Genomic DNA, 25,143 nt, shown 5'->3' with positions numbered 1-25,143 from the left:
CAAAGATAGTTAAATGCTTCCTGCCCCTCCCATCTGACTCAAATCAAATACATTTACAGACAATAATGGAACAAGGTACAGAGTTCTTAAGAGGAGGTTGGGTACATCTAAAAATATGCACTCATAATTGAAGACGTGGAGATATGAATTGTGATAATGGTCAGTCACATAGGACCATGTTCATATGTGTTCATGTTAAGTCGCTTCTGTCATATCTGACTCTTTGTGACCCCATGGACTGTAGCCCACCAGTCTCTCCTTCCATGGGATTTTCCTGGCAAAAATACTGGAGTGGGTTGCCATTTCCTTCTCCAGGGGATCTTCCTGACCCAGGGATCAAACCTGTTGTCTCTTATGTCTTCTGCATTGGCAGGCAGGTTCTTTACCACTAGCACCATTTACATTTCATATAAATACCACAGAGACAGGCTGGGACCTGAGGCCTGGGGCCTTTTGCTGCAATGTTTGCACCTGGACAAACATTTCAAGAAACAAAACTGTAAGCAGCTAAAAATAATTGCATACATGTGTAGTTGGGGAAAATTATGGACAAAAGATGCAAAGAAACCGAAAACCCAACTATCATTTCTGAAGAGCCTGGAACAAAAACTGTGTGTTAGAAGCAAAACCAGGGTCCTGAGCTTGCCCCCTGAGCTTAACACCACCTAAGGGGTGGGGCAAATCACTTAAGCCACCTCTCCATCCAACCCCTGGACATATCCCTACTCTCAGTCCATATAAGGAACCAGCTTGCATCTTCCTGGCAAGCAAGCAAGGACACCTGTTACTTGCTCTGGCAGTAGGGACCCCAATAAAGCCATACCTGCATTTCTTGCCTGGCTTCTAATCAATTCCTACTGATTAAGGAAGTCAAGAACCTTTGTCATTAACACTATTGAATCAATTTCTTCTCAGAGGAGTGCCTTGATTAGCATGAGTCCTGTCTCTGATATCATGCAGGTAATCTACGTATCAGTTAGAGACACTGTGCTGGGTGTTCTCTCCCACCTGCTAAGGAACTCATGGTCTGCTCAGCAGTGATAGTGAAGAATTCCCACAAGCATCATGACACTGAAATGTCACAGTGCCCTGCAGCCCACCATGGTGGGCGCTGCCTCAAGCCACCATGGGAGCCACATCAGAGCTGTGCCTTAGCAGCTGGCATATCATCCCTGGACCTCAGGAAATGTCTGTGAGATCTCAAAGCCTCACTGTTCAAAGTCACCTCCAGTTTTCTGTTTCTGCATAATTACTCTTCTCTACACTCTTTTATGGCTTTTTTTTTTCCTACCAAAGCCATGTTTAGTCAAATAACCAAAGCAGAAAATGAAGTGATTATGTGGCTATCAATTTACAAACTGATGTATTTCTAGATAACTTGAGATCCAGGAACCAAGACAGGAAATAAAGTGACAGATCAGAGTTGCCAGTTAGTAGATGGCCCTGTGAAATACAACCATGGAGGGATTTTGAGAATTCCTGCATCTTTACATTGCTTGTTGGAGATTCAGTGTCCTGGATGGAGCCTTTCATTTGCAGAATCTCAGTTGCCTTTTACTACCTAAATCAATGGGGAGTAAACTTTGCTTTCCATACAGGCACCAAGACCTTGTCTCTTGAAGATTTGTGGTGATTTTATAGGCTTCCTAGGTGGCACAGTGGTAAAGAATCTGCTTGCCAATGCAGGAGACGCAAGAGATGCAGGTTCAATCCCTAGGTTGGGAAGATTCTCTGTAGTAAGAAATGTAGACCCACTCCAGTATTCTTGCCTAGAAAATTCCACACAATGGAATAAAAAAGGTAATCCTTAGGCCACTGGTTCGATTCTGGCTCAAAGAAGAGTGGCTTGTTTAAGGGCTTCCCAGGTGGTGCTAGAGGTAAAGAACCTGTGTACCAATGCAGGAGACATAACAGATGTGAGTTCAATCCCTGGCTTGGGAAGATCCCCTGGAGGAAGGTATAGAAACCCACTCCAGTATTCTTGCTTGGGTCACGTAGAGTCAGATAAGACTGAAGTGACTTAGCACACATATATCTATCCCCTGGAGAAGGGAATAGCAACCCATTCCAGTATTCTTGCCTGAAAAGTTTCATAGACAGAGGAGCTGGGTGGGCTACAGTCCATGGGGTAGCAAAGAGTCAGACATGACTGAGCGACTAACACTTTCATTTTCATAGAAAAGAAGTAAAGAAAGTCAGACCTAGAAAGACAAATATCACATGATATCCCTTATATGTGGATTCTGAAAAACAAAAATAATACAATGAATTTATATACAAAACAGAATTAGACCCACTGACATATAAAACTATTACAATATTGTAAAGTAATTAGCCCCCAACTAAAATAAATAAATTTATAAAAAATAAAAATAAAAAAAAAAATAAAACAAACTTATGGTTACCAAAGGGGATGACAAGGTAGGGAGGATCAATTAGGAGTTTGGGATTAACAGATACACAGTATTGTGTTTAAAATAGGTAACCAAAAAGGACCTACTGCATAGCACAGAGAACTATACTCAATATTTTGTAATAACCTATAATAGAAAATAATCTGAAAAAAAGTAGATATATGTGTATGTATAAATGAATTAGTTTGCTGTATACCTGAAACCAAAACAACATTGTAAATAAAGAATATCTCATTAAAAAAAAGAATTACAAAATGGTGAATCTTCCAAATTAAAACCATGATATTTGGAAAAATAAAACAAAGATACATGTATTTCAACCTTTTTAATATCTTGTTTCTTCATCTGTAACATAGGTATAACAATTCTATCATCTCAAGGAATAAATGAAAATTGATGATCAATGCATTCCAAACAATGCCTGATATCTAGTGAGCACTTACTAATATTAAATATTACTGTTATTACTACCTTAATTTCATTGTAATAACATACCAACATAAATATCATCATTATAATTCATCACCATCATGAATATTCCCACAAACATATACTTCAATAAGGGATCTCTATAAAACATTCTGCCAGAGTTTAAGATCATGGTACTGGAGCTCACATTATAACACCAAAAAATAACTTCTTTAAATTTTAATATTATACTGACCTGCTATTTAAAAATCCTCGCACAATTTTTCTCTTGCTCTGTAATCTTGACAAATTGCTAGATCTCTCTTTGTACCAGGAACTCCTGTAGACTTATTAAAATTTTTGAACCTTATTCCTTTTACGCTTTTCATTTCTAATCTCATGAATTCTCTAATTATTTTCCTGAAAATAAACACATACATACATAAATATACATAAAATCATTTTCTTCTCAAAGATAAACTTCCTTCCCTGTTAGTTGTATTAGTTTTTCTCAGTGTTTAATATGATGATTTCAGTTCAGTTCATCAGTTTAGTCGCTCAGTCATGTCCAACTCTTTGTGACCCCATGGACTGCAGCAGGCCAGACTTCCCTGTCTATCACCAACTCCTAGAGCTTGCTCAAACTCATGTCCATCCAGTCGGTGATGCCATCTAACCATCTCATCCTCTGTCATCCCTTGCTCTTCCTGCCTTCAATCTTTCCCAGCATCAGGGTCTTTTCCAATGAGTCAATTCTTCACATCAGGTGGCCAAAGTATTGAGGTTTCAGTTTCTACACCAGTCCTTCCAATGAATATTCAGGACTGATTTCCTTCAGGATTGACTGGATTGATCTCCTTGTGATGATCTACCATATAACATTGTAGGGTTGCTCTGAGCCAGCTCATGTCCTGAAAATATGTTACTTTCAGTGGGAAAAAGTCTAACACAATAGGGAGGGCATCGTTTGGTCGATTTCCCATAAAGATGGTCAGTTAATCCTGCGTGCATGCTCAGTCATATCCAACTCTTTGCGACTCTATGGACTGTAGCCCAAACCTATGGGCTGTAGTCCACTAGGCTCCTCTGTCCATGCGATTGTCCAGGCAAGAATACTGGAGTGGGTTGCTATCCTTTCCTCCAGGGAACCTTCCTGACCCAGGGATCCAACTCTTGTCTCCTGCATTTCCTGCATTGACAGGTGGATTATTTTTACCACTGAGCTACCTGGGAAGCCCAGACTTTTCCCTACTGTTTTTCTGTTTTTCATAAAACAAACAGCAAGCTTTTTGAAAACTTGATGTCCAGGAATTCCCCAGCAATAAAAATATTTATATTTAAATACTTAAATTTATGACTATTAACAAACAATCTTGCAACATATATATTTGGGAAAAACAAAAAACATAGATATTTAGTAATAAATACTGCATTTAAAGCTTTGTGATAGGATAGCATTTACTAATTGCTTATTTATAGAAATATAAGGCTAAGCTCTGAGAAACTAAAAACAGGCTAACTAATATAGTCTGGGCCCAACTAATTTGTGAAGGATTAACTTACTTGCTTGGAGTTTGGTGCTAATAAGGCCCCAATCACAGGTGTGATCTCTTTGTTGGCAGGTTAGGTTGACTTTTGGTCACTGCTGTATATTTCATGTCCCATGCTCATGGTAAATTCTTGTGTCACTGGTCATAAGGAAAAATAAAACTAAGAGTGTAACTGCACATCTGCAAACTCATAACCTCAACTGGAAAAACATAGCATATACTCTTCTGGTGGGAGGGCGGTCATCCTCACCTAATGATACTATGTCCACTTTCAATAGTGTTGTCATTGGTAAAAATGAACAAAACCCGTACTTGTAGACACTCAGCCAGGTGTAAACAGCGCCTTTGCATATACTCAGTAATTTTCTATAGGTGTTTAAAGAAACTAAGCTTTACAGTTGCCCATTTCTTTTTTTACACAAGGCACTGAAAAGTAGTTAATTTAAAAACACTGACATAAAAAAAGTGATTTTCTTTTTATTTTGTTCAATTTATTATTTTTTAATTGGAGGATAATTGCTTTACAATATTGTGGTGTTTTCTGCCATATAACAATGGGAATCAGTAATAATATACATACATGTGTGTGTATGTATGTATGTGTATATATATATCCCCTCCTTCTTGAGCCTCTCCTTCTCACCCCCCACCCTGATCCCACTCCTCTAGGTCATCACAGAGTGCCAGGCTGGGCTCCCTGTGTTATACAGCAGCTTCCCATTAGTTATCTATTTTACACATGGTAGTATATATATGTCAATGCTACTTTCTCAATCCACCTCACCCTCTCCTTACATGTACCACAATGTTCATTGCAGCACTATTTACAATAGCCAGGACATGGAAGTAACCTAGTTGTCCAACAACAAATGAATGGATAAAGAAGTGTGGTATATATGCAATGGAATATTACTCACCAATAAAAAGGAACAAAGAGCCTGTCAATAGAGAATGAAGTCAGTCATAAAGAGAAAAACTAAATATTGTATATTAACACACACACACACACACACACATATATATATGGAATATAGAAAAATGGTACTAATGAACCTATTTTCAAGGCAAGAATAGAGATGCAGACATAGAGAACAGACTTGAAAAAAGCAATTTTCTTATTAGAAATAAAGATTTTTAAAAAAAGAAGATAGCTTTCAAAGGATTGAAGTAGAAGTCCAGCTTACTCTATTAATGTGAACATCAAATATTTTATGGAAAAATTAATGTATAAATTATTTGTTAGTAAGGTAAAAAATTCATGGGGTTGCAAAGAGTCGGACACGACTGAGCGACTGAACTGAACTGAACTGAACTGAAGGTAAAAAAATTCAGCAATAATGACCAATTGATATTTTGCTAAAATATTAATTATGACATCTACCTCACTATTTAAAGACTTTTTCATGTGAAACTTAGTCATACTTGGAAATGTGTTCAGTTTCAATTTTTTTTTAAATTTTTGTGGCAATGTAAACATTGCTCTGACTGAGTCTTCCTTAAGGCAAAAAAGTCTACAATGACTTTGTTCATTTTTAACAATGAATCAATTAATTTGATCAAAAGAAATATTTCAAGTTAGTTCTCTTGAAATTTCTACCTCTCTCCAATATTTATTTGTTGCATATGCATGGACCCTTCTCCTAAATTCTTATAGTCTTTCATATTTTTCCTGAACAAATTATTTGGGTCTTTAAGAATAGAATTATGTAGGTTTATACCTATTGCTTAAATATGTATTTTGGACATTATGAATGGGGGGCTGAATAAAACAGAAGCATTCAGCCAAATGGCCCAGGTTAAAATAAAATATAGTTTTAAAACTAAAATCATTCCCAGGGTTTTGAGACATTGAGCTAGACTTTTTTTTTTTTTAATAATTTCTGAACCCTGGAAAATAAATGCCTTATTTCCCCAAGCTTTAATTTCTGTACTGAGTATGTTGTGATAATAAACAGGAAAATGTAAAGTTTTTCTTAATTAGGAATGACATAAAAGCTACTTTTACATACCGTTCTGCTCAGTAGAAATTCGTTTTTGAAAGATTTATTAAGCTTGACAAAGGAATTAGTATTCAGCTCATTGGAAAGTGACTCAAAATTGCTTTACATGAACTATGCTGTTTTTAATGATTTCTTACTAAATGCAGTTTCCATCAAAAAATGAATATCTTACCCCAAAACAGTTACTTAATTCAAAAAGAAAATGTAGTGGCAATCTGATTTAATTATAATAAATAGAGAAAAAAGAATAGGAAAAATAGAAGAGGCCATGAGTGTTCTAAAAAATAAATATAGAATATATGTAGAATCCAAGTTTCTAAGAATTGCTGTTTTCTGCATTTTCATAGTTACTTTAATTACCAGGGTGAATGTAGAGTGTACTATGGGGTGGTTTTGTAGTGCAAAATACCTGTAGCCACAATTTGGTGCATGAAGAATTTAAAAAATATTGTGCAAAGTTATGAAAATTAAGAGGTTAATTCAACTATTTCCATGATTTTAACTTTCATTTTAGAAACCCATAAGTTTGTAGGAACAGGAGTCAGAGTTATGCAAGGCCCTGGCACAGCACTTATTGGCCACTCCAAAGTGGGCACTGCGAATTTAATAAAAGAAGGCAAATATTTAGTTTTTGAAATGAAGGCATTTTGATACATTTTTTGAGATTAAAGTATATTAGTAAAGGAAGCTGATCTCTTCCATCTTTCATTTTGAGGCTCTACAGTATTGCCTGGGCATATTTTTTGGAAGAATTTTGTTCTTTTTTCTTCCTTGCTTTATTTTTTAAAGGCTTGTCTTAAAAGTTAGGACTTCACGCAAAACCACATTTGAGAGAAATATTGGATTCGTTAATCATTTCTCTCATTCTTGTATCTTAGAAATGAAAATGTATAAAGATCACAAGGAGGCTAGATTTCCTCTAGGAAGACTTACTCTGTTTAGAATGTGTCTGTTTGGTCCTCCTGTCCTCCTGTCTCCTCATCCTGTGTTCATTCTGTGTGTCCAATAGAGAGATTCCAGTAGAATAAGCATGTTTACAGTCATGAGCTCAAAAGCAAAATTGCAAGCATAAGAAGAAATTGTGAATTCAATATGCAGTCCTAACTTCCTGCAAGGAAGTAGCCTGCAAAATATTTGTTGATATTTAATATCCATCATCAGGATCATGTCCTGGACCACAGAAAAAAACAAAGACAAAATATTGCTGAAAAAGCTTCAGCTCTACAAAACTTGGTCTTCCCTAATGACTCAGATGGTAAAGAATCTGTCCACAATGCTGCAGACCCAGGTTTGATCCCTGGGTCAGGATGATCCCCTGGAGAAGGGAATGAAAACACACTCCAGTATTCTTGCCCGGAGAATTCCAAGAACAGAGGAGCCTGGTGCATTACAGTCCATGGGGTCACAAAGAGTCATACATGACTGAAGCGACTAACACTTTCACTTTCACACTTTCACTAATACTTGATGGAAGGCGACACACCTGCATTCACATACACATATCATCCTATAAATGTTATGTTTTACTTAAAACATGTGGCTGTTCTAAGTTCAGTTCAGTTCAGTCGCTCAGTCGTGTCCAACTCTCTGTGACCCCATGAATTGCAGCACGCCAGGCCTCTCTGTCCATCACCAACTCCCGGAGTCTACCCAAACCCATGTTCATCGAGTCGGTGATGCTATCCAACCATCTCATCCTCTGTCATCCCCTTCTCCTCCCACCCCCAATCCTACCCAGCATTAGGGTCTTTTCCAATGAGTCAACTCTTCGCATGAGGTGGCCAAAGTATTGGAGCTTCAGCTTCAACATCAGACCTTCCAATGAACACCCAGGATTGATCTCTTTTAGGATGGATTGATTGGATCTCCTTGCAGTCCAAGGGACTCTCAAGAGTCTTCTCCAACACCACAGTTCAAAAGCATCAATTCTGCGGCGCTCAGCTTTCCTCACCGTCCAACTCTCACATCCATACATGACCACTGGAAAAACCATAGCCTTGACTAGATGGACTTTTGTTGGCAAAGTAATGTCTCTGCTTTTAAACATGCTATCGAGGTTGGCCATAACCTTCCTTCCAAGGAGTAAACGTCTTTTAATTTCATGGCTGTAGTCACCATCAGCAGTGATTCTGGTTCTGGAGCCCAAAAAAGTAAAGTCTGACACTGTTTCCACTGTTTCCCCATCTATTTCCCATGGAGTGATGGGACCAGATGCCATGATCTTAGTTTTCTGAACGTTGAGCTTTAAGCCAACTTTTTCACTCTCCTCCTTCACCTTCATCAAGAGGCTCTTTAGTTCTTCTTCACTTTCTGCCATAAGGGTGGTGTCATCCGCATATCTGAGGTTATTGATATTTCTCCCAGCAATCTTGATTCCAGCTTGTGTTTCTTCCAGCCCAGCGTTTCTCATGATGTACTCTGCATATAAGTTAAAGAAGCAGGGTGACAATATACAGCCTTGACGGACTCCTTTTCCTATTTGGAACCAGTCTGTTGTTCCATGTCCAGTTCTAACTGTTGCTTCCTGACCTGCATACAGGTTTCTCAAGAGACAGGTCAGATGGTCTGGTATTCCCATCTCTTTCAGAATTTTCCACAGTTTCTTGTGATCCACACAGTCAAAGGCTTTGGCATAGTCAATAAAGCAGAAATAGATGTTTTTCTGGAACTCTCTTGCTTTTTCGATGATCCAGCGGATATTGGCAATTTGATCTCTGGTTCCTCTGCCTTTTCTAAAACCAGCTTGAACATCTGGAAGTTCACGGTTCACGTATTGCTGAAGCCTGGCTTGGAGAATTTTGAGCATTACTTTGCTAGCATGTGAGATGAGTGCAATTGTGCGGTAGTTTGAGCATTCTTTGGCATTGCCTTTCTTTGGGATTGGAACGAAAACTGACCTTTTCCAGTCCTGTGGCCACTGCTGAGTTTTCCAAATTTGCTGGTATATCGAGTGCAGCACTTTCACAGCATCACCTTTGAGGATTTGAAATAGCTCAACTGGAATTCCATCACCTCCACTAGCTTTGTTTGTAGTGATGCTTTCTAAGGCCCACTTGACTTCACATTCCAGGATATCTGGCTCTAGGTGAGTGATCACACCATCGTGATTATCTGGGTCGTGAAGATCTTTTTTGTACAGTTCTTCTGTGTATTCTTGCCACCTCTTCTTAATATCTTCTGCTTCTGTTAGCTGTTCTAAACTCTGCTCATATTTTATTCCAGGTTTTCTTTATGCATTTATAAAATGTAAAGGGACAGTGAGCAATGCTTTGGCTCAATTAACAGAAGAATGTCACAAATTTAAAAGATGCCAAGTTTATATTATTACTGTATGATGATTAAAATAGAGAAAGACAGTTAATTCCAATAAATGCTGGATGTTGTGAACCAAGTTATGAAATCAGAGCTTTGAAAATATGAATGGTATGCTGAGTTAGGGATTCAGTGTTCAATGTTAAATGTTTATTTGCAGTGATAATAAGAAAGCTAATTTGTAGGAACACAGCATCCTGACAAACAGTATTGTGCTGAATTAAGAAAGCCCTGATATAGAAATGTACTTGGAATTGGTAGCGATGCATGTGACTTACAGTTTTGACTATACCTATTTCAGTATTTTATCAATCTAAATATGTTAGTTGTTAACATTTGCAAACATTTTAAAATATACACACTATAGTAAATATAGTTCAAATTTATGTGCTGAAGTTATTGTTACAAAAATGCTTTGCCATGGCAGTAAATCTCTTCTCTCTTTGCTACTTATCATCAATTAGAGTTTAGAAGTGGATTTGTCTTATAACTACTGAAAACAAAGTTCTGTAAAAGGAAGACATTAAAAAGTATTCCTACAAAATATGAGATGAACGTATTAGTCTATGAGAAAGTGAACCGTTTAAAAATGTAACTTTGAAATTTAAAATTTATTAGCTAAACAATTGAAAAAAATGAATATATACATATTAGAAAAAATATATAAAATGTAAAAATTGATGTCTAAGAAGAAATAGACCACCAATAGCCATTAATGTAATTGAAATATAAATAGAAGATTGAAATATGCAATTATATAGTTTGAGTTAGTAAGTATGAAGAGTTATTCAAATACAAAAAATACACATAGTCAGGGAGATCTTTGCCTTGTTCCTATTCTTAAACACAGTGTGTATCTAAGTTCAATATTCTGTTTCTTGCAGATATAAAGTCTCTTTCTGATAAATACAGGAATACAGGTCCTGGCAAAGAAAATTAAAAATGGAAATGAGGAATAAGAACTAAAAAGAAACGCATTTATTTGTAAATGATTTATTGACCACAGAGTCAATAGACAAGCCAACAAAGCAATAAGAGACTTTGGTCAAGTTTCTAAATAATTGAATAATGTATGCAAGTTGGCAACATACCCTAATAAAAGCAATAATCATGCAAAAAATAGAAATAAGATTCTATTTCCATAAGAAGAATTATACAGAACATAATGAGGAAGATGTTGGTGAAGAAAAATATTAAAAACCCTCCAGAAAGCAGGAATAGAAGGAACATATCTCAACATAATAAAAGCCATATATGACAAACCCACAGCAAACATTATCCTCAATGGTGAAAAATTGAAAGCATTTCCCCTAAAGTCAGGAACAAGGCAAGGATGCCCACTTTCACCACTACTATTCAACATAGTTTTGGAAGTTTTGGCCACAGCAATCAGAGCTGAAAAAGAAATAAAAGGAATACAGATAGGAAAAGAAGAAGTAAAACTCTCACTGTTTGCAGATGACATGATCCTCTACACAGAAAACCCTAAAGACTCTACTAGAAAATTACTAGAGTTAATCAATGAATATAGTAAAGTTGCAGGATATAAAATTAACACACAGAAATCCCTTGCATTCCTATACTCCAATAATGAGAAAACAGAAAGAGAAATTAAGGAAACAATACCATTCACCATTGCAACAAAAAGAATAAAATACTTAGGAATATATCTACCTAAAGAAACAAAAGACTTATATATAGAAAACTACAAAACACTGATGAAAGAAATCAAAGAGGACACAAACAGATGGAGAAATATACCGTGTTCATGGATTGGACGAATTAATATAGTGAAAATGAGTATACTACCCAAAGCAATCTATATATTCAATGCAATCCCTATCAAGCTACCAATGGTATTTTTCACAGAACTAGAACAAATCATCTCACAATTTGTATGGAAATATAAGAAACCTCGAATAGCCAAAGCAATCTTGAGGAAGAAGAATGGAACTGGAGGAATCAACCTGCCTGACTTCAGGCTCTACTACAAAGCCACAGTCATCAAGACAGTATGGTACTGGCACAAAGATAGAAATATAGATCAATGGAACAAAATAGAAAGCCCAGAGATAAACCCACGCACATATGGACACCTTATCTTCGACAAAGGAGGCAAGAACATACAATGGAGAAAAGACAATCTCTTTAACAAGTGGTACTGGGAAAACTGGTCAACCACTTGTAAAAGAATGAAACTAGAACACTTCCTAACACCGTACACAAAAATAAACTCAAAATGGATTAAAGATCTAAATGTAAGACCAGAAACTATAAAACTCCTAGAGGAAAACATAGGCAAAACACTCTCCGACATAAATCACAGCAGGATCCTCCATGACCCACCTCCCAGAATATCGGAAATAAAAGCAAAAATAAACAAATGGGACCTAATTAAAATTAAAAGCTTTTGCACAACAAAGGAAACTATAAGCAAGGTGAAAAGACAGCCTTCAGAATGGGAGAAAATAATAGCAAACGAAGCAACAGACAAACAATTAATCTCAAAAATATACAAGCAACTTCTGCAGCTGAATTCCAGAAAAATAAACGACGCAATCAAAAAATGGGCCAAAGAACTAAACAGACATTTCTCCAAAGAAGACATACAGATGGCTAATAAACACATGAAAAGATGCTCAACATCACTCATTATTAGAGAAATGCAAATCAAAACCACAATGAGGTATCATTTCACACCAGTCAGAATGGCTGCTATCCAAAAGTCTACAAGCAATAAATGCTGGAGAGGGTGTGGAGAAAAGGGAACCCTCTTACACTGTTGGTGGGAATGCAAACTAGTACAGCCACTATGGAGAACAGTGTGGAGATTCCTTAAAAAACTGGGAATAGAACTGCCATATGACCCAGCAATCCCACTGCTGGGCATATACACCGAGGAAACCAGAATTGAAAGAGACGCGTGTACCCCAATGTTCATCGCAGCACTGTTTACAATAGCCAGGACATGGAAGCAACCTAGATGTCCATCAGCAGACGAATGGATAAGGAAGCTGTGGTACATATACACAATGGAATATTACTCAGCCATTAAAAAAAATACATTTGAATCGGTTCTACTGAGATGGATGAAACTGGAGTCCATTATACAGAGTGAAGTAAGCCAGAAAGAAAAACAACAATACAGTATACTAATGCATATATATGGAATTTGAAAGATGGTAACGATAACCCTATATGCGAGACAGAATAAGAGACACAGATGCATAGAACAATTTTATGGACTCTGAGGGAGAAGGTGAGGGTGGGACGTTCTGGGAGAATAGCATTGAAACATGTATATTATCATATGTGAAACAGAACACCATTCCATGTTCGATGCATGAGACAAATGCTCAGGACCGGGGCAATGGGATGACCCAGAGGGATGGGATGGGGAGGGAGATGGGTGGGGGGTCCAGGAAGGGGAACACGTGTAAACCCATGGCTGATTCATGTCAATGTATGGCAAAAACTATTACAATATTGTAAAGTAATTAGCCCCCAACTAAAATAAATAAATTTATTAAAAAAAAAAAAAGAACTCATTTCCAAAAATTGATAAGCAGATTCTTACATTCATATGGCAGTTCAAGGGATACAGAATAATCAAACAATCTTGAAAAGATGAAAGTTGGAGGATTTATATTTTCTGATATCAAGTTACTAAAGAGCTACAATAATCAAGACAATGTGGAGCTGGCATAAGAATAGACATACAAAGCAATAGAGTACAACTGAAAGTCTGGAAACAAGTATCACATTTACTGTCAACTAGCTTTTGTTTTCCTTTTATTTTATTGTAATTTACTTTTTGTTTATTAAATAAATTTTATTTTATTGTAAAAAAAACTCTATTAAAGAATTAAAAATAGGCTTAGAATAAATAAAACGCGAATATGCAGGGAATCTTTGAAGAGGCAAGAATTTTCTTATTATGTTTACTTAACAGTTCCTTGTTATTTTTTAAATCAAACTAAAGATGCGCCCTTTAAGCTCTGTTTTTTCTTTCATCAAACTTCAATTTATAGGCATAATTCCACTTCAACAACAAAGTTAGACAAAAATTTGGTACACAGGTTTTAAGATGATTTAAGTATTAATATAATGTTTACTTTCTTCAACTGTTTCTATAATTCTTATTTTTAGCTATAGAGGTTAACATTCAGAACTTTCTATAAAGCAGAAATTGACTCTGATTATATCACATTTCCTTTGCGCACAAAGTGGAACTCATTACTTCTGGTGACTGTAGGTTTATCAGAAAGGGTGAGAGATCCGTATTTTTTTGTTGATGTGTCATTGTGTCAGACTTGTTCTATTAGCTGCAGTCCCATTCTGAGGATCCACACTTACCTGTGGGCAAGTGTGACCATTTCTAAATTTGTCCTAAAATATTTGCACAGAAGCAAACTTGTCCCACCTGGTATTTGTGGTCTATATTTTTTTCCATGTGATTTCTCTTGGACTTCATCATGTTTGTACAGGTTCCTGTCTCTAACATGTATTCATGTAGATATGTTGGGCCAAATAATTACAACTCTTATGATCTACCCACAAATGGCTATTTAAAGATTGTTTACCAAACATATTCAGGACAAATAATATTGTGCAAGAGATTAACTGGTAAATGACGTTGTTAAATGAAAGGAACCCAAGATGAATGGACTACTTTCATTTAAAAAAAAAGTAGTCCAAATATGACATTATATAATAGGTTTTTAATATTATGCATGTTTCCACATAAGCATAGTTTTAAATTTCTAATCACTTAATTTTCCTATTAATTACAGTTCAATGATTACAATAAAGTATATGGTATTCTCTTTCTAACATTCACTACAACATACATAAGGAATTTGGAGGTACTATGAACAAAGACGCTGAGGAACCAGAAAACCCAGAAATATAAAAAAAATACACTCTAGAAAATAAGAAAAGAGTTAATTCCCCAAATAGCTAATGCCTCTGACAAAACACAGAAGATGGAAATTAAGTAATCTCATCCAGCATCAAACTGATCCTATTACTCAATCAATAATCAGAGGTCTCAATCGCCTCTCTTTTCTTCCTCTGATGTTTATCCCCCCATAATTTTAACTTGGAATTCTCATTTTTGTTTTTTATTTGATTATGGCATGTGGGATTTAGTTCCCTGACCGGGGATTGAACCAGGCCTCCTGAATTGGGAATGCAGAATTTTAACCACTGGACCACCAAGGAAGTCCTCACCTTAAAGTGAAATTCTCATCTTTAAATATGTATTTCTTAGAGTGTGGCTAGAGATGGAGAGGATCTCCATAATTTCACTGTTCTAAGGCCCACATGTTATTTAATTTTTCCATGTTGCAGGTGTCTCTGCCCATCAGGATTGTTACCACTGGAGACAGTGAAAAGCCACTGGGAGAGGCCCTGAACCAAAACCCAGCCTCATCTTCTTTTTGGTCCACATCTATTCTATTGGCATCTTATTAGTGAGCCACCCTCAGACGATAAAGTGCATGGATTTAATTTAGCGTTATTTGAGTCTCTCTGCAGAAGTAATCACAGAGTGAAATGGGACAGACCATGGCCTATTTTAAAATCTGAGGTAAGTAGACTTGTTATTAGATCAATCAGCTTCTAAAAATAAATACATTAATTAAATTTGAATGTAGGACACTTTCATCTTTCTGCATATCCCCATCCATGCTTAGAACATCAAGCATGAATGTGGATTCCAAAGGAAACACTGCTCTGTATTCTATCAGAGAAGCCAAAACTGTTTTTCCCATTCCTCCTGTGAGCTGCTTTGAACATCATTTCCAATAAATGTGCCAATTTGGTGGCTGGTGTCAGCCAGGACTTGCTGATTTGAAAGCCAACTTGCATCACTGTGAATATTTCTTGTCTGTTTTTTATATGCAGGATCAAAATGATGAAAGTTGCCTTGTTCTTTTATGATCTAGAAAAGACTGTTTGGGGTCAAGACTCAGGGACAAATTTACCAAATGTTTTTTTTTTTCTTTTTCTATGTTGTGTTTTCACTCACTCTCTCACTTGGAGCACTTGAATTCACTTGGAACACTTGAATTCACTACTGTCATTCACTGCAGATACCTCACTCTTCTCCACTGGCCCCTTCAGAGAACAGCATGGGTGTGTGCTCAGTCCCTCAGTCATGTCCAACTTTGTGACCCCATGCACTCTACTGTTCATGGAATTCCCCAGGAAAGAGTAATGGAGTGGGTTGCCATTTCCTTCTCCATGGGATCTTTCCCACCCAGGTATTGACAAGAGTTGTTTAGGGGGTGAGGATCAGGACAGGTCTGCAGCCTCAGCAAAGAGTTCAAACCAGAAAACCAAGGCTAAAGAACAGTCCTAGGAACTGGGCAATTATTATAGAAATAGAGATGTTTAAGAAAAAGTTTTTGCCTAGGTGTTAGGTAGTTAGACTAGGAAACAGGAATCCAAAATGGCGGTGGCTAAAAGAAAGGAAGGGAAAAGCCCGCGAAAATGGAAAAAAGGAAGGTCAAAGGAAGGTCCGAGGACCAGAGTGAGAACTTCAGGTAGAACAGCACTCCTGGCTAAGCCCAATTTACATAGGGCAGGCTCAGGGGGAGGGAAAAAAAACATATAAAAAGCGGAGCAAAAGCGCTCTCCTTCCTTTTTTCTCTCTCCTGCACGCTGGGGCGTAGTTCTCTTTGTGTCTTTGGGTCGACAGTCGGCAGGCCCTCATGCTTCAAGGATGGATTTTCCTTCTATTATGTAAGTAAAATAGAGCTGTAACACTGATTTGTCTAAGAGCTATAACATGGTCTGTCCAAGACCCGAGAGCCGTGACCCGCCGAGGGCTCTAATGTCCATCATTCCAAATCTTTATTGTGACGTGACAAGAACCGAGGAGCATACACTCACGTGACACTAGGTATATAAGCAGCACAGATTTGGACCAATTAACATTTGACCCTGATGGAGTGTGAGCCTATGGACCGCTGAGTGCCCAGCAATCCTAGCACCAGCCCTGGACACGGCTAGTCATGTCCAACTGTGTCCTCATGGAAGCTCTGAGACCCTGGGTTACTAGAATTTTTAATTAATAACTGGAAGTCAAGTCTGCATGCCCTTTACTAAAGGAAACTGTAGTCATATTATTTTAAACAAGCAAAATACCATTGAGGCTTTAGGAATGCAACATTAATATAATAGGGGTAAAATAAATATCTAGATAATTGAAACCAACTCTTTTCTTCCCTGTAATAAAATATCTGATGATGGAGGAAATACACTCATGTGGCTTGAATGCTACCTAAAATGTTGAATGCTGACTAAAACATCAAATACTTGTACAACTTTTGGTTAGTAGTTTGTTCTTTTTGTATAGATTTGATGTTCATTTTTTTAATATAAAAACGGTTCCATAACCAAAGTTCTATTTTCAGCTTTTCTGCTCTTCCCTACCCTGTTCACTGAGACAATTATTTCCCACCAAGCAAACAGCATCTAAATTTCTCTAACCTTGACCTCACTTTCAAGTGACAATTATTTCACGTCTAACCAGCTTCTGTCATCTCCTACCTCAAACGGACTCACAATGGAAACTTATAATTTATATGTTTTTTGACAAACTTATGATGTAAACATTTTTGTACTTTTTTCATAATTAGAGTTTTTATAGAAGTGCTAAAATGTGCCTTCCTGTGAAAATATATGCTTTCCTTGGCTACCTGTATGAAATCACAGGGAGGAAAGTATGGAGCAGAAAATCAATAACATAGTCTGAATCTAGCTCTCAACAATGGCTGCTCAGTTTGATTGGTTTCTTTTTTTTTTAATTGTACTTATTATTTAACCTAATAATGCAATTGCTTTGGCAACATACAAGTAATGGGCTTCCCAGGTGGTGCTAGTGGTAAAGAACTCACCCACCAATGTAGGAGACCTAAGCGAAAAGGGTCCAATTTCTGGGTGGAGAAGATCCCCTGGAAGAGGGCATGGCAAACCACTCCAGTATTCTTGCCTGGGAAATCCCATGGCCTGGAGGGCTTTAGTTCTCATAGGGTTGCACAGAGTCAAACACTGAAGCGACTTAGCATTCACACAAGCAAGTAATGGTTAAACATGCAAAAACAACTAAGGAAGAAAGAAAATGAAGAAAGAAAGGAAGGGAGGGAGGAAGAGAAGGAGTTGCCTGAGCCCTTTGTCTTATCATCCATTTTCAAACTGGGTGGTCTCCTTGTTAACGAACTCAGGTTTGGATGCTCACTGTTCAAAAACCAGTAATTTGAGAGGCAAGTGTGAATGGAAAGGAAAGGTCCTTTAATCAGAAAAGCCAGTAATCTAGGGAGAATTTGACTCGACTTTTGAGCAGCTGAAGATTCTGCTCAATCGTGATAAGTTTTCAAGAGAAAAGTGAGGGATAATCTTAGTGAGTCATGGAGGCAGGCGGGTGGGTTCTGCATCTTCCTCCATGGTTGTAGGCTGGCTGACTCTCTCTGCAGATGTTATCTTGTCCGGGTGGTCTGCCTGTAGGATTGCCAAGAGGACAGCTGGGATTGGAGAGAAAGCCATTCTTTAATTGCCTACTCTTTCATTCTAACTTCTTTTAATCCAGAAAAAGAATAGACAGGCTAAACAAGGCATGGTTTGCATTCAGGAAGACTAAGTTAGGAATTAGTTTCAATTGCTTGGTGATCTCATTCCTATAGTTAGGTATTTAAACTTAGAGGGGACAGAAATGGGCAAATAGGAAAAGGGCAAAAGAGCTGGTTTCACCGGGAAAGATAAAGAGCAGTTGAAATAGCAAATTAAAGTCAAAAGGAAAGGGACAACTCTCTTATTGTCTCTTAGAGTTTTCAGAATGAGAAGATAAACAGCAGATATTTTTTAAATGATTATAGATAAATAGATTCGGTCTGCAGTCACCCAGGTCATGAGAAACTAGTGACTCTGCCTCAGGGTTTTTCAGCCTTCATCCTATGGATGTTTGGGTCCAAGTCAATTCTTTCTTAGTTGGACTGTAACTTTCTTAGTTTTACTGTAACTGTGGATGTTCAGCCACATTATTGCCCTCTCCCATCCAGATGTCAACCATATCCTGAAACTCTGGTAACCAAGAATCTTTTCAGTTCAGTTCAGTTCACTCGCTCAGTCATGTCCAACTCTTTGCGACCCCAACATTATGAACAAAGCTAGTGGAGGTGATGGAATCCCAGTTGAGCTATTTCTAATCCTAAAAGATGATGCTGTGAAAGTGCTGCTCTCAATATGCCAGCAAATTTGGAAAATGCAGCAGTGGTCACAGGACTGGAAAAGGTCAGTTTTCATTCCAATCCCAAAGAAAGGCAATGCCAAAGAATGCTCAAACTACCGCACAATTGCACTCATCTCACACGCTAGTAAAGTAATGCTCAAAATTCTCCAAGCCAGGCTTCAGCAATACGTGAACTGTGAACTTCCAGATGTTCAAGCTGGTTTTAGAAAAGGCAGAGGAACAAGAGATCAAATTGGCAATCTCCTTTGGATCATCGGAAAAGCAAGAGTATTCCAGAAAAATGTCTATTTCTGCTTTATTGACTATGCCAAAGCCTTGTGTGGATCACAATAAACTGTGGAAAATTCTGAAAGGGATGGGAATACCAGACTACCTGACATGCCTTCTGAGAAATCTGTATGCAGGTCAGGAAGCAACAATTAGAACTGGACATGGAACAACAGACTGGTTCCAAATAGGAAAGGGAGTACGTCAAGGCTGTATATTGTCACCTTGCTTATTTAACTTATATTCAGAGTACATCAGGAGAAACGCTGTGCTGGAAGAAACACAAGCTGGAATCAAGATTGCCAGGAGGAATATCAATAACCTCAGATATGCAGATAACACCACCCTTATGGCAGAGAGTGAAGAAGAACTAAAAAGCCTCTTGATGAAAGTGAAAGAGGAGAGTGAAAAAGTTGGCTTAAAGCTCAACGTTCAGAAAACTAAGATCATGGCATCCAGTCCCATCACTTCATGACAAATAGATGGGGAAACAGTGGAAACAGTGTCAGACTTTATCTTTTTGGGCTCCAAAATCACTGCAGATGGTGATTGTAGCCATGAAATTAAAAGACGCTTACTCCTTGAAAGGAAGGTTATTCCATCTAGTCAAGCTATGGTTTTTCCAGTAGTCATGTATGGATGTGAGAGTTGGACGGTGAATAAAGCTGAGTGTCGAAGAATCGATGCCTTTGAATTGTGGTGTTGGAGAAGACTCTTGAGAGTCCTTTGGACTGCAAGGAGATCCAACCAGCCCATCCTAAAGGAGATCAGTCCTGGGTGTTCATTGGAAGGACTGATGTTGAGGCTGAAACTCCAATACTTTGTCCACCTGATGTGAAGAGCTGACTCATTTGAAAAGACCGTGATGCTGAGAAAGATTGAGGGCAGTAGGAGAAGGGGACGACAGAGGATGAGACAGTTGGATGGCATCACCGACTCAATGAACATGAGTTTGTGTAGGCTCCGGGAGTTGGTGATGGATGGGGAGGCCTGGCGTGCTGCAGTTCATGGGGTTGAACTGAGTTTTCCTAATATTACCTCCGTAAAGTAAAAGAGTTATCAAATGATAACTAGAGATTCAGGTTGACAGTGCCTTGATTAATTGCTTTTGTCTGGATTTTTCCTAGATATATATAAGCTCATGTGATAATTACTATAAGCTCAGTACTTTTGCAGGAGATCAATGAAAGACCAGATCTTTCTTGGTCTCTCTGAAGCTGATAGTTTTATGATTGTAGATGGATGTCAGCTGAACTGTGTCAAGTTCTTTGGAAGATGAACTCAGACAGGTAGTGATCGGGCAGAGAACGAGTAACCCTTGTCCATCTTCAGGAGAACTGATGTCTAGTAGCTCTTGTTTTTAAATTATGACTTGTTATAATATATAATATAATATAACATATAATATATATAATATATATAATATATATATATAATATATATAATATATTATAATATAAAGTATTCTGTACACTCTTCTTCAGGTCTTCACTGTGTTGCTTGTAATATACATTTGACTGATAACCAATTACGCTTGAAAGTATATTTTCATTATTAATCATATTTGCAACATTATTCAATCCTAAGAATTTGATGCTTTTTATATTTAATAAGTACAGTGAATTAATTTAGATTGAGTACTCACAGTGTGTTTGAAATTACTACCTAAAAGTAAACCTTATAGTAACATTTAAACGTAGTATAATCCATATTTTAAAGAAAAAACTAAGAACCCTGGAGGTTAAGTAAAGTCATAATCATCTTTTCTGCATCTAAAAACTTTATCTTCCTTTACTATTAATCCTCAGTAATTTTAAAAATATAGTTATACATAGGAAGAAGACCATCATAGTACTTACTGAAAAGCTTATTACTGTCTCATTTTGTATCATTATTCATTATTTTGCAGAGGTGTAAAAACACTTCTACATTTTGAAATATAATATTATCTATATCCTGTTATTTATAAGCTTCTTTAAGAATAACATTGCTCATCATTTTCTTTATTGCATATTGATTTATTTAAATATCATATTTTCTACAAATCACTGTGATAAGATATGAGGCAAATGACCTTTGGCAGCCACTTTTGTAAATATTTCCAAAAACACAGGCTCATAGAAAGACAGTCTGTCAGAACCTGAATAGTCTCCTGGCTGCTTTTGTGATCACAGGAAAATAAAGCATTTGGAAACCTGATCTTTCTTTTCCTTATGAAACATGCAATTCAGATGCAAATATAAACATAAATAGAATGCACAGTGTTCTTGGAAATTAAATAAGGCTTTAAAAAAAATGATGTGTTATTGTAAAAAGAATGAGAATAGTCACATAACAAGTGAAGTCCTATCAATGACAAATGCTATTTCTTTTTTTCTTTTAATAATTTTACTTATTTATTTATTTTTGGCTGTGCTGGGGTCTTCATCGCTTTGCGTGGGCTTTCTCTAGCTGCCGCCAGCGGGGCTACTCTTCGTTGCGGTGCACAGGGCTTCTTATTGCAGAGGCTTCGCTTATTGTGGAGCCTGGGCTCCAGACACATGGGCTTCAGTAATTGTGACACACAGGCTTAGTTGCTCCGTGGAATATGGGATCTTCCTGGACAATGGATCAAACTCCTGCATTGGGAAGTGGATTCTTATCCACAGAACCATCAGGGAAGTCCAAAAACCACTTCTTGATCCCAGTGTGTACCATATTTTTCCATAAGTCTAGCCCAGGTTTCTGGTAACAATGTGCAGTTCTCTACACTTTATGCAAATTATGACTGTCTTCTTAACTCACGTAAGGTGAAGAAAATTAAACAGTTTCAACATCCAGATTTGAAAATGGCTGTCTGCTGGTATGCCTCAGTTTTCCTCCACTGAGTTTCTTATTCTCTAATTTTCTCAATATTCTCTTGAGTTTGGTCACATGGTGTCTGGCTTCCAAGAGCAGCAAGGGGGAATGGTGTAATGTAAAATCACCTTTCAAGCCTTTGTGTCATATTTTTTCCTGTCGCATTGGCTAAAGCAAGTCTTGTGGCCAAGCAGTTCAAGGCATAAAGAAATAAGCTTTATCTCTTGATGAGAAGAAACGAAAAGTAACATTTCACTGGGATTCTCATAAAGGATTGGATGATTGTGGTCAGTTTGCAATTTATCATGTAGCTCAGCCCTAATTCCAATAAGTCTTAATGCAAACTCTACTCTCGGTGTATCTCATTGATGTGTAGGACGTGACCATTGCATCTGCTGCAGACTTTAAAGTGGGCTCTGGATCAAATACGAGCTGGGCCTGAGAAATGTCTTAACCTTTCTTCCTTGAAGAAGATTTCAAATACTACTATACAGAGAAGGTTTAGTTCCTAGTATCTGAGTTTTCAATTTAAATATGGAAAAGGATAAAATGCCAATTAGTAAACTGTTTCTTTCTTTATGCATAGTATAAAATCTAACCTAATTTATTTCTTCCACTGGGTTCTAAGTTCTTTCAAAATAGCAGGGACATATTTTGAGGCTTAAACTTTGATAAAGACAAGAATCTTGCTTAGCACAACTAGACTAAAATATCCCACCCATATTTTCCAAAATTAGAAGGACTTCAGAGTTTCCATAACTGTGGATGCCAAAGGCTAACCATGAAAGCCACAGGAATTTTAGCAGTAATGACAACATGCTTGATCCAGAGTCTCATAGTAGCTCAAAATTTCATTTTGTAAAACATTTTGAAAATGTATTTTTCATAGGAAGTAAATAGTAAATATCTTCCTCCTAAACAAATCAGTGATGTTCACAGCATACGTGTGCTTTGAGAGATGAAACTCTCTTCTTAAAGCTGGAATGCTTTCCAAAATAATGTGACTTCTTTTCTTTTAGTCATTCTTTTAAAAATATGTTATGCTAGACTTGAGTCTCCAGAGAATGTATCAACTGGTATAAAGTATTTTCGGCAACCTGGCTGCACCTGGTGGGGCATTAAAAATACTGGAGCTCCTAAGCAGTGTTTTGTTTCTACAAACAGACTCTCAAGATAATTATGGATAGGGCAGAGAAGGATAAAGCAGTACCAAGTTGTGGCTATATGATTAAAGAGGTTGTGTGCTAAGTTCAATCTTTTTTTTTTGTTTGTTTTTTTGTAAGTCTCTAGGAGTCCATAAACACACTGATATCAAAATAGATTGTTTAGCAGTCATATTGTTTTTAATGGAGACTTAAGTTAGGGTAGGATCCCTCTCCATCAGAAACAACCAAACCAACTGATCAAATCCAACTGATGAAGACAAGTGGAAAGGACCCTGGTTATATATCAGTGAGATAAATGTTGACTATTTGGGAAGAGAGATGAGGGACAAAATTAAAATTTGGGGCTTTGGAGTCAGAGAGATTGTATATAAATCTTAGTTGGGTCACTTGTCATCTGTAGGAAAAGTACAATCACTACCATCCTAAATAATCTCACTATGTGTGGATTTACCTAGTTCTCCCTCCACAAGAAAGAAAAATGGAGTGAAACTTGTCCTTTTCCCTACCTAACACACTACCTGTTTCATTGTATTTTTAATAAAAATTGTTTTTAAGGTTCATATTTGTAAATTTTTAAAAGGTAAAAAAATTTAAAAAGCAAATTATATAAAGGAAGAATATTATGACACAACTCATTAAGAGTTTATGAGATGTCAAGGAAAGCAAACTGAATTATGTAGAATTCATATCTCCATGTAAAGAACTGCATATTATATTTTTATTCCTTTTTATTGAGATAAAATTAACACATAACTTTATATTTGTTTTGAGTATACAACATCATGATTTGATGATTGTGTGTGCTGCAAGATGATCACTACAAAGTTGCCATGCATCACCACAGAGCTATAATTGTTCCTTGTGACAAGAATTTTACAATCTATTCTCTTAGTAACTTGTAAATATATAATGTGAATTATTGACTGTAGTCACTATGATGTACGTTATATTTCCAGGACCTATGTATTTTAGAGCTAGAAGGAACCAAATACTTTAAGCAATCAAAATTAATAAAATGCTGTCATTTATTCCAAATTAAGTAAGGTGTCACATTCACAAGGGAAAAACCTTTTCATATGTTTGCTCACTTCTCATGTCTCTATCCACATTGCACCCAATCTTGACCTAAATGTCAGCTGGGGTAGTACATTTGTTATTTTAGAGGGAGTTTGTGATGCAGGGGGGGTGGGGTTAGATCAGTGAGAGGAAGGAGCTGTAGAGAAGAAATAGACTTTGAGATTGAGGACAGAGAGCAAAGCCAATAGAGATGGACATAAATATTAATATAAGATGCATGAGTACATGTTATAAAGCATGATCAACAATGTAAGAAAACCTGAGGAACTGGACATTTCTACTGTCATTCTCATACGATGCCATCTCTCCCATGGGTTCCTCCCTTCCTTTCTTGCCAAATCAAAATGCCAACCAATGGTTGTCAAGCCATAAGAGCATTTTAAGAGACTATTTTTGAGCACATATTCCCCAAGCAGCTGAAGTTCAACTGACTCCTTTTACTGATACACTGTAAATTCCCTGCCCTCTTTTTTCCAAGTTACAACACCCCGCCAGCCTTGTTCTCATGACCTAGCCTTCTAAATATGTCTTATGTCTAATTACACTCTAGCTGATTTTCCTCTAAAATATCTAGGCTTACTAATAAGATTCTCTGGTGGCTCAGAAGGTAAAGAATCTGCCTGCAATGTGGGAGACCTGGGTTCCATGTTATGCTATGTTTATTATATAATTCTATTATTAATATCTCTCACATAGTAATAACACTTTCAGCATTTTTGCCAAGTGCTAGGTTCTTTGAACTGTTTGCTTTTTCCCCCAGATAACTCGTATCTGCCATCATTATCAATCTCTGCCTCCAATCTCCATTATTCAGCTACTCCTCATTATAAAGTGTTTCATGTCCAGCAATCCACTTCT

Source organism: Giraffa tippelskirchi, chromosome 11 (genome assembly GCF_054371585.1).
Source record: "Giraffa tippelskirchi isolate mGirTip1 chromosome 11, T2T-mGirTip1v1.2.pri, whole genome shotgun sequence".
Lineage (NCBI taxonomy): Eukaryota > Metazoa > Chordata > Mammalia > Artiodactyla > Giraffidae > Giraffa > Giraffa tippelskirchi.
The sequence above is the reverse complement of the archived record's forward strand: the minus strand, read 5'-3'. Positions refer to the sequence as shown.